Source organism: Lissotriton vulgaris, chromosome 6 (genome assembly GCF_964263255.1).
Source record: "Lissotriton vulgaris chromosome 6, aLisVul1.2, whole genome shotgun sequence".
Taxonomy (NCBI): Eukaryota; Metazoa; Chordata; class Amphibia; order Caudata; family Salamandridae; genus Lissotriton; species Lissotriton vulgaris.
The window spans coordinates 356,699,065-356,710,666 of record NC_141694.1 but is presented as its reverse complement, the minus strand read 5'-3'; the positions used below and the strand labels follow the sequence as shown (position 1 = coordinate 356,710,666).

At 40.7% G+C, this 11,602-nt stretch overlaps 1 long non-coding RNA gene across 1 annotated transcript; it reads right to left on the bottom strand.

The window, feature by feature from the left end:
• Nucleotides 1–274: 274 nt before the first annotated feature.
• LOC147707329 (uncharacterized) lies at nt 275–9,839 on the bottom strand. Its single transcript, XR_015296446.1, has 4 exons — nt 9,778–9,839; nt 9,285–9,361; nt 9,067–9,181; nt 275–432 (listed from the first exon to the last, which is right to left on the bottom strand). It is a non-coding gene; the product is annotated as an uncharacterized LOC147707329 (long non-coding RNA).
• Nucleotides 9,840–11,602: the final 1,763 nt, after the last annotated feature.

Here is an 11,602-nt window from a genome sequence, read left to right as displayed (position 1 = left end):
GTGATATATAACAAAAGGGACCCCCTGATACTGCTAGATAGTTCCTAGGTCAGGGCACATATATTATACAAATAACTTTATCCTAGGCAACTATTAGGTCCTGAGAGAATAGCAGGTACTTTGAAACATCAATTGTTGTAGCCAAGAAGTAAATCAACTAATGTAGTGCACATAGTAATATCAACAATAAGAAAAATTATTTTCCATGATTAATTTATTAAACGTACAAAAATTCTTAAACAAATCATTGACATAATTAAAAAATCACACAATTAATACATCATGGATGCACAGTTTTACAGATGACAATAATTTAAATTTGTACATATATATTAAAAAACAAATTAAAAACCAGACAAGTGGAGTATTTGATTTGTCTCTACGCGCGTTTCGGCGTATTCACACCTTCTTCTGGAGAACCACTTGACATTTCTAAAAAGGAATAAAATATATTTACATCTGTACAAGGTACATGTGATTACAATTTATGTGCACTACATTTACAAACTATAGGCTACATTTGTTACTATATGAGTCTCTGATGTACATTTATCAGACAGCTGGTTGCATTTTATTTGGAAACAGAATATGCATATACACTTAGTGTGTGGGTTACATATTTCCTAAAAATAAGTATATCTTCAATGGAAGTATAGTTAGCTAGTCTCAATAACTTCCTAAATTATAAAGGCCAGAGTTGAAGGGACACTAAAGGGGATGTAACTTTAGACCTTTACTTTTGTATCAATGTTCATTAAGTTCTTACCTAAAATGGTTATGTTTGCAGCTTGTTTAGATGCTGATTTCTTATTCTGTATAGGGATGCTTTAAATGATATAGTGTCCTTTAATAAAGGATAAACAAGGGGAGACAGATGTGGATATAGATCTCATGATGTATATATTATGCATTTTTGTAGATGGATGAATGCTTTTTATGGTTACCTGGCAATCCTGTCCTTTCATTTACTCCCCTTTATTTATTGGGTCGTGAGAAAAAGTGGAAAATGACTCAGTCTCCCCACCAGGGATCTATCCAGCAGTATGGCTGTCAATTCCTTTGCTGCTTTATTATGCAATCTGTAAAATTAAAAGACATCTTTATTATAATTAATTATGAGGCTTCGTCGTCCAACCGTAGTTTTACAATTGAAAGAGGGAGCCTGCCTGAGCTTTCTCAGGCAGGCTTTTTATACAAAAAGTTTGCCCCTAGGCTCACATTCTTGCTGTGTCACGCATCATTGTAGGTCGCTCCCATGGTACCATAACAAAGCAGGCTATAATTATGAATTCCATTCTACTTGCCCAAACTGACCAACCCATCTTCCATCATGAACATATGTCAAACTTCACATATTTTCCTGTGCAGGCCGGAGAAGCTCACAATAGAACTGGTTTCCTCCCCATCATATAAACAGTCACCTCCCCATTGTAAAAGCCCAGAAGCAGAGAAACAGAGCCAGGTGTGGAAGATAGAAGTGTAGGATAAGGGATGCTTGTGGGTCATAAACAGGCATGGCTACTGTATTCGGCCTTCTAATCTTGCTCAGGCCAATGTACACAACAAGTTGCTCAGATCTTTAATATAGATTGACTAGAGGGCATGGACTGGTTTGGTGAGGCCAACATCACGTAGGCAGATTCAGCCTGTTCAGGTCATGGAGAAGTCAGAGAAAGGTGGACGTGTCCTTTGGATCAATATTCAGCCTTTAATCAATTGACTATATGAGGGCAAGACACAAGATGGATGCCGTGGGCTCAGGACAAGAACAGTGGTTTAAGGGTGATAGCATCACTCGATCGTGACGCAAATACACAGGCATAATGTCCTGATCATTACCGGTCTATTGATACCAAATTCGTCGTGGTATGATGATATTTTCTGCACGAGTGTTTAGGCCTTGGTACACCATTATGGCGGGGTCCGGAATTTTCAGAACCACAGACGCTCCTTTTGCCCTTATATAGGCAATAACCTAAACCCATGTCAGTCTGAATCTAGGTCTATACTTATCAGATCATCAAGGGGTTGCTGTAGTATTATCTTACTACTTAGCAACTCTCTCGGGACAAGTCTTCTTACACACGTAGTGGTACAAAGGCCATATATGGCAGGACCAAATAGTGAACACCTCTCTCTGTAGTATGTGGTATAAGATCACCCACCCAACAATTAGTGCTGTTCTAGTGTTGATGTAGAAGCTGTACAGAAGGGTCTATCAGTAAACTCTGGCCTAACCAATGTATGTTCAGGTAAAATATGAAACTCATGTGAAGAAACAGTAGAAAAAGAAAGAGTATGTTGGGAAGTTGGTGCAGACGTCAATTGTGTAGAAGAAACAAACCAAAATATAGTAGCCAATAAAATACATAAAAGTATTAAAATAGATAGAGCTATACCGCACTTAGAGAACAATATTCTATAATGTCTGTTTTTCATCTCTTGCTTTTTATCGTCATTCCTCAATACAATCTCCATTTTCTAATGTCGCTCACGCAATCTTGATAGAGTACTTCAGCTGTGATTATTAGCAGGTCATAGGGACACTGCAGGTCCTGCAGGCCTAATGCCACTACTCAGGTCACAAACTGAACCGTTGGTACTCCTACGTGACCCTGCAACTGGCAAATGGTAACCAATCAAGAAATTTAACATAAAACCATAATACAATTTCAGAAAAAGCAAGAGAGAAAAGGAAAAGCAAAAGTCAAATGCAAAGAAGTAATAGTAGGAAGAGACATAGGTTGGGAGGTGGGTACAGATGTCAATTGGGTAGCAACAAAAACAATCCCACCCATAAAAGACAATGTCATTTTAGAATAACACTAGAAAACACGTTTGTGAACATATAGACCACGGGAGGACGTAGTGACCCTTATTACGAATGAAATCATAATTTTCCACAATCCTAAACAGAAGGCAAATCCTAGAATTATCTAATAACATCCTATATAGCTTACTATGCATTTCAGTAATCTATTATATGTTCAAGTGAAACAGTGGCGTTCCTGATCAATGCTCTCAGATGAAAAAGGGATACACTTCCACAGAGAGAGTTCATTCTGCTTTTACTAAACAGAATAGTACTTTAAAACAAATGCCAGCAAAGCAGTAAAAATTAGCTTCCAAACTCCAATTCTATGCAAGCTCACAGAAAATACCCAGAGTCCGTCAAAGCCTCTCCTGGCAGGCTTCTATTATCCATCAAATCCGCTTCCAGTGTCTTCTTCGCGTTGGGCCTCTTGATCCAGGCCTTTTCATGCTCAGTAGGAGTGCCCTCCTGGAACACCCACAGTTCATTCAAAGTCTCAATGTCTTAAAACAAATGCACCAGTGTCTCTTCTCTGTGACACCTCAGGAAATGTGCTCTTCATTGATCAAGGGCACAAAACATCTTGTGCAGAAACAAGCACCACTGAGAATCAACCCCTCAAGATCAGTAGCTCCTTTCAGACTCCAACACTCATCATTTAGTGTCAGAGGACGATCAAGCTGCTCTTCTCATGGGCACCGGAATGAAGTGCCTTTTCCAAACTTGGATTCTCAGGTGCACTGCCTTTCTGCTGGAGCAAAGGGAAAAGAGGTGTGTGTGGGGAAAGGCCAAAAACTCAGGCCAAGGGGGTCAGGGGACCGCGCGCTGCCAGAGGTTCAAGCACATGACAGTTTGAACAAGTTGAACAAAGTGGATGACAGTCCTGCCATCAAAAGCAGGGATCCTTCGCATCTTTGCACTGAACTTCTGAGGCAAAACAGAAAATCAGCTCCTTTTTTCTTTTCTTTTTACAACGCCTTCTGATGAAACAAATGGCTTGCTTAGGAGGTACCACTGGAGGCACGCTGATGATCGCTGTCCATGCTGATGACCGCTGCCCACGCTGCTGATTGCTGTTCACGCTGCTGATTGCTGTCACGCTGCTGATTGCTGCCACGCTGCTGATTGCTGTCCATGCTGCTGATTGCTGTCAGGAATTGCAAGGCCAAGAAGTCTGTAGTCGTCTGCCATGTTTACTGATGGGGGCCAGGCTTTTTTTGATCACCGGTCTGCAGGGTAACATTCTTCCTTTTTGACTCTGGAAGATTCCCGCAGAACCTAGTGATATAGGAAGTGTAACACAATTGTTAGTTTCCTTCAAGTCAGATATAAAAACAGTTCATGGGTTGGCTTTTTGACAAGAGGGCTGCAAGCAAGTGGCCTGCAATCTGCAAAGGAGTGGCAATTCGTCATGGGAACCTAAATGGATGCCCTCATACAGTGGCATTATCTAATAGGATACATTATTTAATGGGGTAAATACATATTCTCCTTAATGATGAAGCCTAGGTGTTCCTAAACTCCTTATCTAGAACATCTCAAATAGAGCAATGGCATAATACACATTATCAAGGACATGAAGAAAAGTCCCTTTTTAAAACAATGTGCATCAAGTGCGCTATGTAATACAAAGGCTAATGATCAACTGTGCAGACAAGAGGACAAGAACTAGAGAGTCCTGGTATCTGCATGATTAGAACACATCTTATTAAAAAATTGAAACAGCAGAAACAGAAGGGAACTGAAAAATTAAAAATAGACATAAAAATATGCCGTACTAAAAAGAATGTAAACTTGAGATATCTCCTATTGAGATGGAAAATCTCCTATTGAGATGGAAAACTTGTATTGGGTCAATTAACCAATCTATCACTATCCTGACAGTCAGTCTGAAAAAGACATTTGAAGTGGGCCTAAAGAAAATTCTCGAAAACTAGTCTGGTCACACAAAAGGGAATGGTATGTAGCATAAGGGGGGTTCCTAATACATCACTGCAGTCTAAAAGTGTGAACATGAACAATACACCCATAATAATAAATGGGCTGACTGGTGAAAGGAAGATGGAGAAGGGAAAATGGAAGTAGAACACAACAAAAATCTTCAATAACTAAACATGATGCAACATTGGTCAGGTAAAAAGCAAAAAGAAAAATCTATAGGAAGGACAAGAGTTTGCTTGGGTGGCCTAAGGCATGTGACACAGCACCAAGAGCACAGGGATACATGAAAGACCAATGTTACACCAATTTAACTCTACCGCTGACAATCTATACCCTACACGGTAATTCTAACTAATGTTCAGTTGTCTCTTCAGGGAAAAAATGAATCCATAGGCTTATTCAGGAATCAAAAAGTGCGATCAAAAAAAAAATGCGATATCGAAATTAGGCCACCTTTAGTCACGGATCTATAATTCCATCCTTAGGCCCAATCAAGGATACATAAATGCAGAGCTGCCTGTCCGTAAGGAAAAAGGCAGTAAGTGACTAAGAACGGATAGCACACTTTAATCCAGTATATCATTTTAGTTTTCTTAAAAAAATCATTACAGCCAAATTTAGGCATGCACTGGAAAAACTGCTGCCTTACTCGCTCACAGTATGAGGTCCATATCTGTGAAATTTATCTTAATACAATATTCATCCAATTTATTGTGAAACAATGCATATCGTCATATGCGTTCCTTCACAACACAGGGGAACTTGTAATTCAAAGTAGCACCATAGAACAGAACATACACACAAAAATTAAAAAAAATACACATATCAAGCCATCCAAGCCATAAGATATACTTGCTGTATATCAAGCACAAGGAAAAACAGCCCAGACAAACAAACAGCATATATGAAAAAACGGTCATACATAATACCATGGCACATGTACTGTATACTATAAACCTGCAGCCCAATCTCAATTGTCAAGTATTCCCTTCTTTTGACAGCAGGGCATCAGGTAATTGATACTCTGCTGTAAAATATAATGTCGCTGTGTCAAATAACGCGTTTCAGTGGACCAAATGTATAAATGAAACATAAACACACACATTTTTTCTTGAAGAAATTACGCAAAAAAAACATTTCTCTTCAACCAGCCAACTCACATGTCTTGTGAATTAATCCATGAATTATCTGTAGGAAGAAGCAGAAAAGATACACAACACACACATTTCTCATAATACAACATCAATTATAACCCTTTTTATCAGACTACAAAACATGACACAATGTGACATACAAAAAAAAAACTTTTCATTATTTACCTGTAACTTTTTGTCCATGTACCTTGCAAAAACGCCCATTATCACTCAGGCCTAAGGCCTTTAAGTTGCAGAATTTTGGGGAAGGGCTTCTACTTATTGCCTATCTAAAACTTAATGTAACACTTCGTTTTTCTTTTTGTCAAATAAACTTAACTAAAAAAAATTAGTTCCTAGCATGGAGACACACATATACCAGTTCTACAGATCATTTAGCAGAATGTTTGATTTTTTTCAAAGAAATCACTTTTGCATTTGCCCTTTTGAAATCATGTTCCCTCATTTTACACAGTGCTTAATTTGTAAGACATGAAGTGCAGGTGCTACAATTTTGCATGAGGAATACCTTTCACAGAAGTGTTTGGTCATTTTCGTGGTACAACATAACTTAAATCAAACATTTTAATGCTAGGGGGTCATAGTATGAGTGTTAAGCTTCACAAATATTAAAAAACGATTTTTGTAGCACTTGTTTTTAATAATTATTTTTCATAAATAATAATTATTTTCTCCTAATGAAGCCTAATTATTGCTATTTGTGACTGTTCTACATATAAAACGCTCACTACATCCCTAGCCTATTATTTAGATATATTTTAACACACAAGCCTAGGTGCAGCTGCCTAACTGGGAATGCGTGAGATTACTGAACAGGCAATTTCGTTTTTTCATTTTTTTTCTTTGGAGCCTTATTTACATCTATTGAACGTGACCCATACACATACATACATTGAGCTCATTCCAGACACAAAACAGAAGGGGGGTCAAACACTCAGGACACACAAAACAGCGCGCTCTAACCATATCTTGTACATAGCGCCGTTCTTGTACATAGCGCCGTCGCAATTTACAACAAAACCCACAAACAACATAGACATTTAAACACACATTTTAACCCGTAGGTCAACACTTAGGACAGGAACAAGGAACAGCCTACAGACTGTGTTAAAAAATAACCTGCCAATACTAGTTGTAAACCATATTTACAACAAAAACGTTTTAGTTCCTATTTTTTTTAAATTCTACAACAGATTTCCAGAAGGCTGCAAAAGGGACAGCCTCACAGACCTTTTAGAGAGAGCTCATAAATTGGAGTTCCAACCGGAGGTATCAGACGCGAATCCTCCAACCGGGAATCCTTTGTTGCAACCTAGTCAATACTAATACAAAACAAAATACAGCGACCAGGCATCTGCGCTCACTAGTCGGGTTTCAAACTTCATGGGGCTATCTCCAACGATATACACACAAATGTACGTGACCCACGGTTTTTGAATACTGCAGTGTTCAAATAAAACTAAGGAACCAATACTGAGGAAGATTATCCAACGATAATCTGAACCACAGCAACCAAAGGCCTACCAAATGAACCAAATGTACCGGTACCCAAACCAAAGATTATCTTAACAAAAGCAACCAGTGATAATCTACAAAAGCAACCAAGAGTATCAATAAATACTAAGGACCGCGTCACATTTCTGCGACCAATAAATAACTAAGGACTCAGAACCACAACGAACTGGGAGCGACCCACTTTTATTCTTCAACTAAAGCAGATGGAGAAAATATCTCTTCATTAACTGCCTATACAAATTGCAATTTGCATATACACAAATATTTGTCCAAATTATAACTGTCAATTCCCCACTGCACTAACAGTCTGTTAAAAAATACTTACAGCAAAAAAAAGAATGGGTTCCTTAGTCAGGAGTGGCATCTTTAGGAGAGTTTTAAGTCAGAAAAATCAAAAAACATACTGGGCCACAGAGACAGATAATCCCCCAGAAAACCCTGTGCCCAGAGTACCTCTTTTTGGTAGAATTCTGTCTTGTCTTCCCCAGTAGTTTTTCCATCCTTTGACAAAACACTCCTGTAGATAAGCACTCCATGATAAGGCCCACAGTTGGATGCGCCATTTGAGGAAAAGTGGAAAATGACTCAGTCTCCCCACCAGGGATCTATCCAGCAGTTTGGCTGTCAATTCCGTTGCTGCTTTATTATGCAATCTGTAAAATTAAAAGACATCTTTATTATAATGAATTATGAGGCTTCGTCGTCCAACCGTAGTTTTACAATTGAAAGAGGGAGCCTGCCTGAGCTTTCTCAGGCAGGCTTTTTATACAAAAAGTTTGCCCCTAGGCTCACATTCTTGCTGTGTCACACATCATTGAAGGTCGCTCCCATGGTACCATAACAAAGCAGGCTATAATTATGAATTCCATTCTACTTGCCCAAACTGACCAACCCATCTTCCATCATGAACATATGTCAAACTTCACATATTTTCCTGTGCAGGCCGGAGAAGCTCACAATAGAACTGGTTTCCTCCCCATCATATAAACAGTCACCTCCCCATTGTAAAAGCCCAGAAGCAGAGAAACAGAGCCAGGTGTGGAAGATAGAAGTGTAGGATAAGGGATGCTTGTGGGTCATAAACAGGCATGGCTACTGTATTCGGCCTTCTAATCTTGCTCAGGCCAATGTACACAACAAGTTGCTCAGATCTTTAATATAGATTGACTAGAGGGCATGGACTGGTTTGGTGAGGCCAACATCACGTAGGCAGATTCAGCCTGTTCAGGTCATGGAGAAGTCAGAGAAAGGTGGACGTGTCCTTTGGATCAATATTCAGCCTTTAATCAATTGACTATATGAGGGCAAGACACAAGATGGATGCCGTGGGCTCAGGACAAGAACAGTGGTTTAAGGGTGATAGCATCACTCGATCGTGACGCAAATACACAGGCATAATGTCCTGATCATTACCGGTCTATTGATACCAAATTCGTCGTGGTATGATGATATTTTCTGCACGAGTGTTTAGGCCTTGGTACACCATTATGGCGGGGTCCGGAATTTTCAGAACCACAGTCGGAAGTTGTGATGTGTCAGAATACGCACAAAGCACACACTACAGGGAACCATTTACTATTGTTATACTGACTGGCTAATGTGATTTACATCTTTTATTATCGCTGATAGTCTAATAGTTATTACCTTGGTTAGCTCTGATCGCTCGGTGATTGATATTTTAACACATATAACTTATCATCAATAGGAAACCGTCATTTGAAATTTAGGAAATGGCACTTAGCGTCGCTTTGGACTGAACCTGAAAAAATGAAAATAGGCTAATGTCAAAAATTATTTAAACCTAAATTGAAAACTCTTTTGTTACATTCCACAAACAAGGGATGGCTGATTACTGATAATACCTTGCAGTATAACGGTTCTAGAGTCCCAATATAAGTTGTTAGGGGCATAGATGGCCTCCTAGTCTTTATTTTGATGCCTGAAAAAGACAAATAAGGCCAGAGAACCGTTTATTGAATTGAGAATATATTGCAGATTGAAAAAAATGAAAACGTAGTGCAGGCTTTTTATATTCACTTCGGTTTGTGGTCTGCAATAGCATGAAAGCATAGTTCTATAGTTAGCTTTCCGAGCTAGGTCCCTTTAGTTAGTGTAGATATGGACCGTTTATTATTTGCTGCTTAAATTCGTATATTACGTTACCCAGTGCTTAAAAAAGGGTCGGGCTGGTGTACGAGTCTTGCATCATAGTTGCCCGTTAAAGTCACGGCCTCATTAAAATAGTTACCGCTCTTTAGTTTGATGGATTACGAAAACTCTCCATATTGCAACACTGCTAAATGTGCAGGTTCGTATATTTTTGCCCCTTCATTATTTAACGATATAGTCACTTACTTGATAACGATAGCGCGCGTGGCCTCAGATGGGGGTCTGCTGCGGTGTTCTGTTTGTTCTAACAATTAAGAAAAGGGGGTGGTGATGAACAGAGTGTCTGAATTAAGCAGACTACTCTTACCCAGTCCAAAGATCAGGGCTTGATCCATCACCGTTATTTATCTCACTGCACCATCCCAGCTCAGAACCTGGCTATATGCAAATCAGTCTGTCCCTGGCCCAGTGCATCATGGGAACAGGGCAGACTAAACTACCAAGCCAATTCTTCACCAGAAAGGAGACAAGCTACCGGGGACCGGTTTCTGGCATTTCAGCCGTCTTCGGCCCGGCTTGCTTGAATCCTGATGGTGCAGTGAGAAAGGGACTCATGTCTGAGTATACCCTGCCACACCTATAGTGGCCAAAAACGATTCAGAAAAGGGGGTGGTGATGAACAGAGTGTCTGAATTAAGCAGACCACTCTTACCCAGTCCAAAAATCAGGGTTACATCCATCACCGTTATTTATCTCACTGCACCATCCCAGCTCAGAACCTGGCTATATGCAAATCAGTCTGTCCCTGACCCAGTGCATCATGGGAACAGGGCAGACTAAACTACCAAGCCAATTCTTCACCAGAAAGGAGACAAGCTACCGGGGACCGGTTTCTGGCATTTCAGCCGTCTTCGGCCCGGCTTGCTTGAATCCTGATGGTGCAGTGAGAAAGGGACTCATGTCTGAGTATACCCTGCCACACCTATAGTGGCCAAAAACGATTCAGAAAAGGGGGTGGTGATGAACAGAGTGTCTGAATTAAGCAGACCACTCTTACCCAGTCCAAAGATCAGGGCTTGATCCATCACCGTTATTTATCTCACTGCACCATCCCAGCTCAGAAACTGGCTATATGCAAATCAGTCTGTCCCTGGCCCAGTGCATCATGGGAACAGGGCAGACTAAACTACCAAGCCAATTCTTCACCAGAAAGGAGACAAGCTACCGGGGACCGGTTTCTGGCATTTCAGCCATCTTTGGCCCAGCTTGCTTGAATCCTGATGGTGCAGTGAGAAAGGGACTCATGTCTGAGTATACCCTGCCACACCTATAGTGGCCAAAAACGATTCAGAAAAGGGGGTGGTGATGAACAGAGTGTCTGAATTAAGCAGACCACTCTTACCCAGTCCAAAGATCAGGGCTTGATCCATCACCGTTATTTATCTCACTGCACCATCCCAGCTCAGAACCTGGCTATATGCAAATCAGTCTGTCCCTGGCCCAGTGCATCATGGGAACAGGGCAGATTAAACTACCAAGCCAATTCTTCACCAGAAAGGAGACAAGCTACCGGGGACCGGTTTCTGGCATTTCAGCCGTCTTCGGCCCGGCTTGCTTGAATCCTGATGGTGCAGTGAGAAAGGGACTCATGTCTGAGTATACCCTGCCACACCTATAGTGGCCAAAAACGATTCAGAAAAGGGGGTGGTGATGAACAGAGTGTCTGAATTAAGCAGACCACTCTTGCCCAGTCCAAAGATCAGGGCTTGATCCATCACCGTTATTTATCTCACTGCACCATCCCAGCTCAGAACCTGGCTATATGCAAATCAGTCTGTCCCTGGCCCAGTGCATCATGGGAACAGGGCAGACTAAACTACCAAGCCAATTCTTCACCAGAAAGGAGACAAGCTACCGGGGACCGGTTTCTGGCATTTCAGCCGTCTTCGGCCCGGCTTGCTTGAATCCTGATGGTGCAGTGAGAAAGGGACTCATGTCTGAGTATACCCTGCCACACCTATAGTGGCCAAAAACGATTCAGAAAAGGGGGTGGTGATGAACAGAGTGTCTG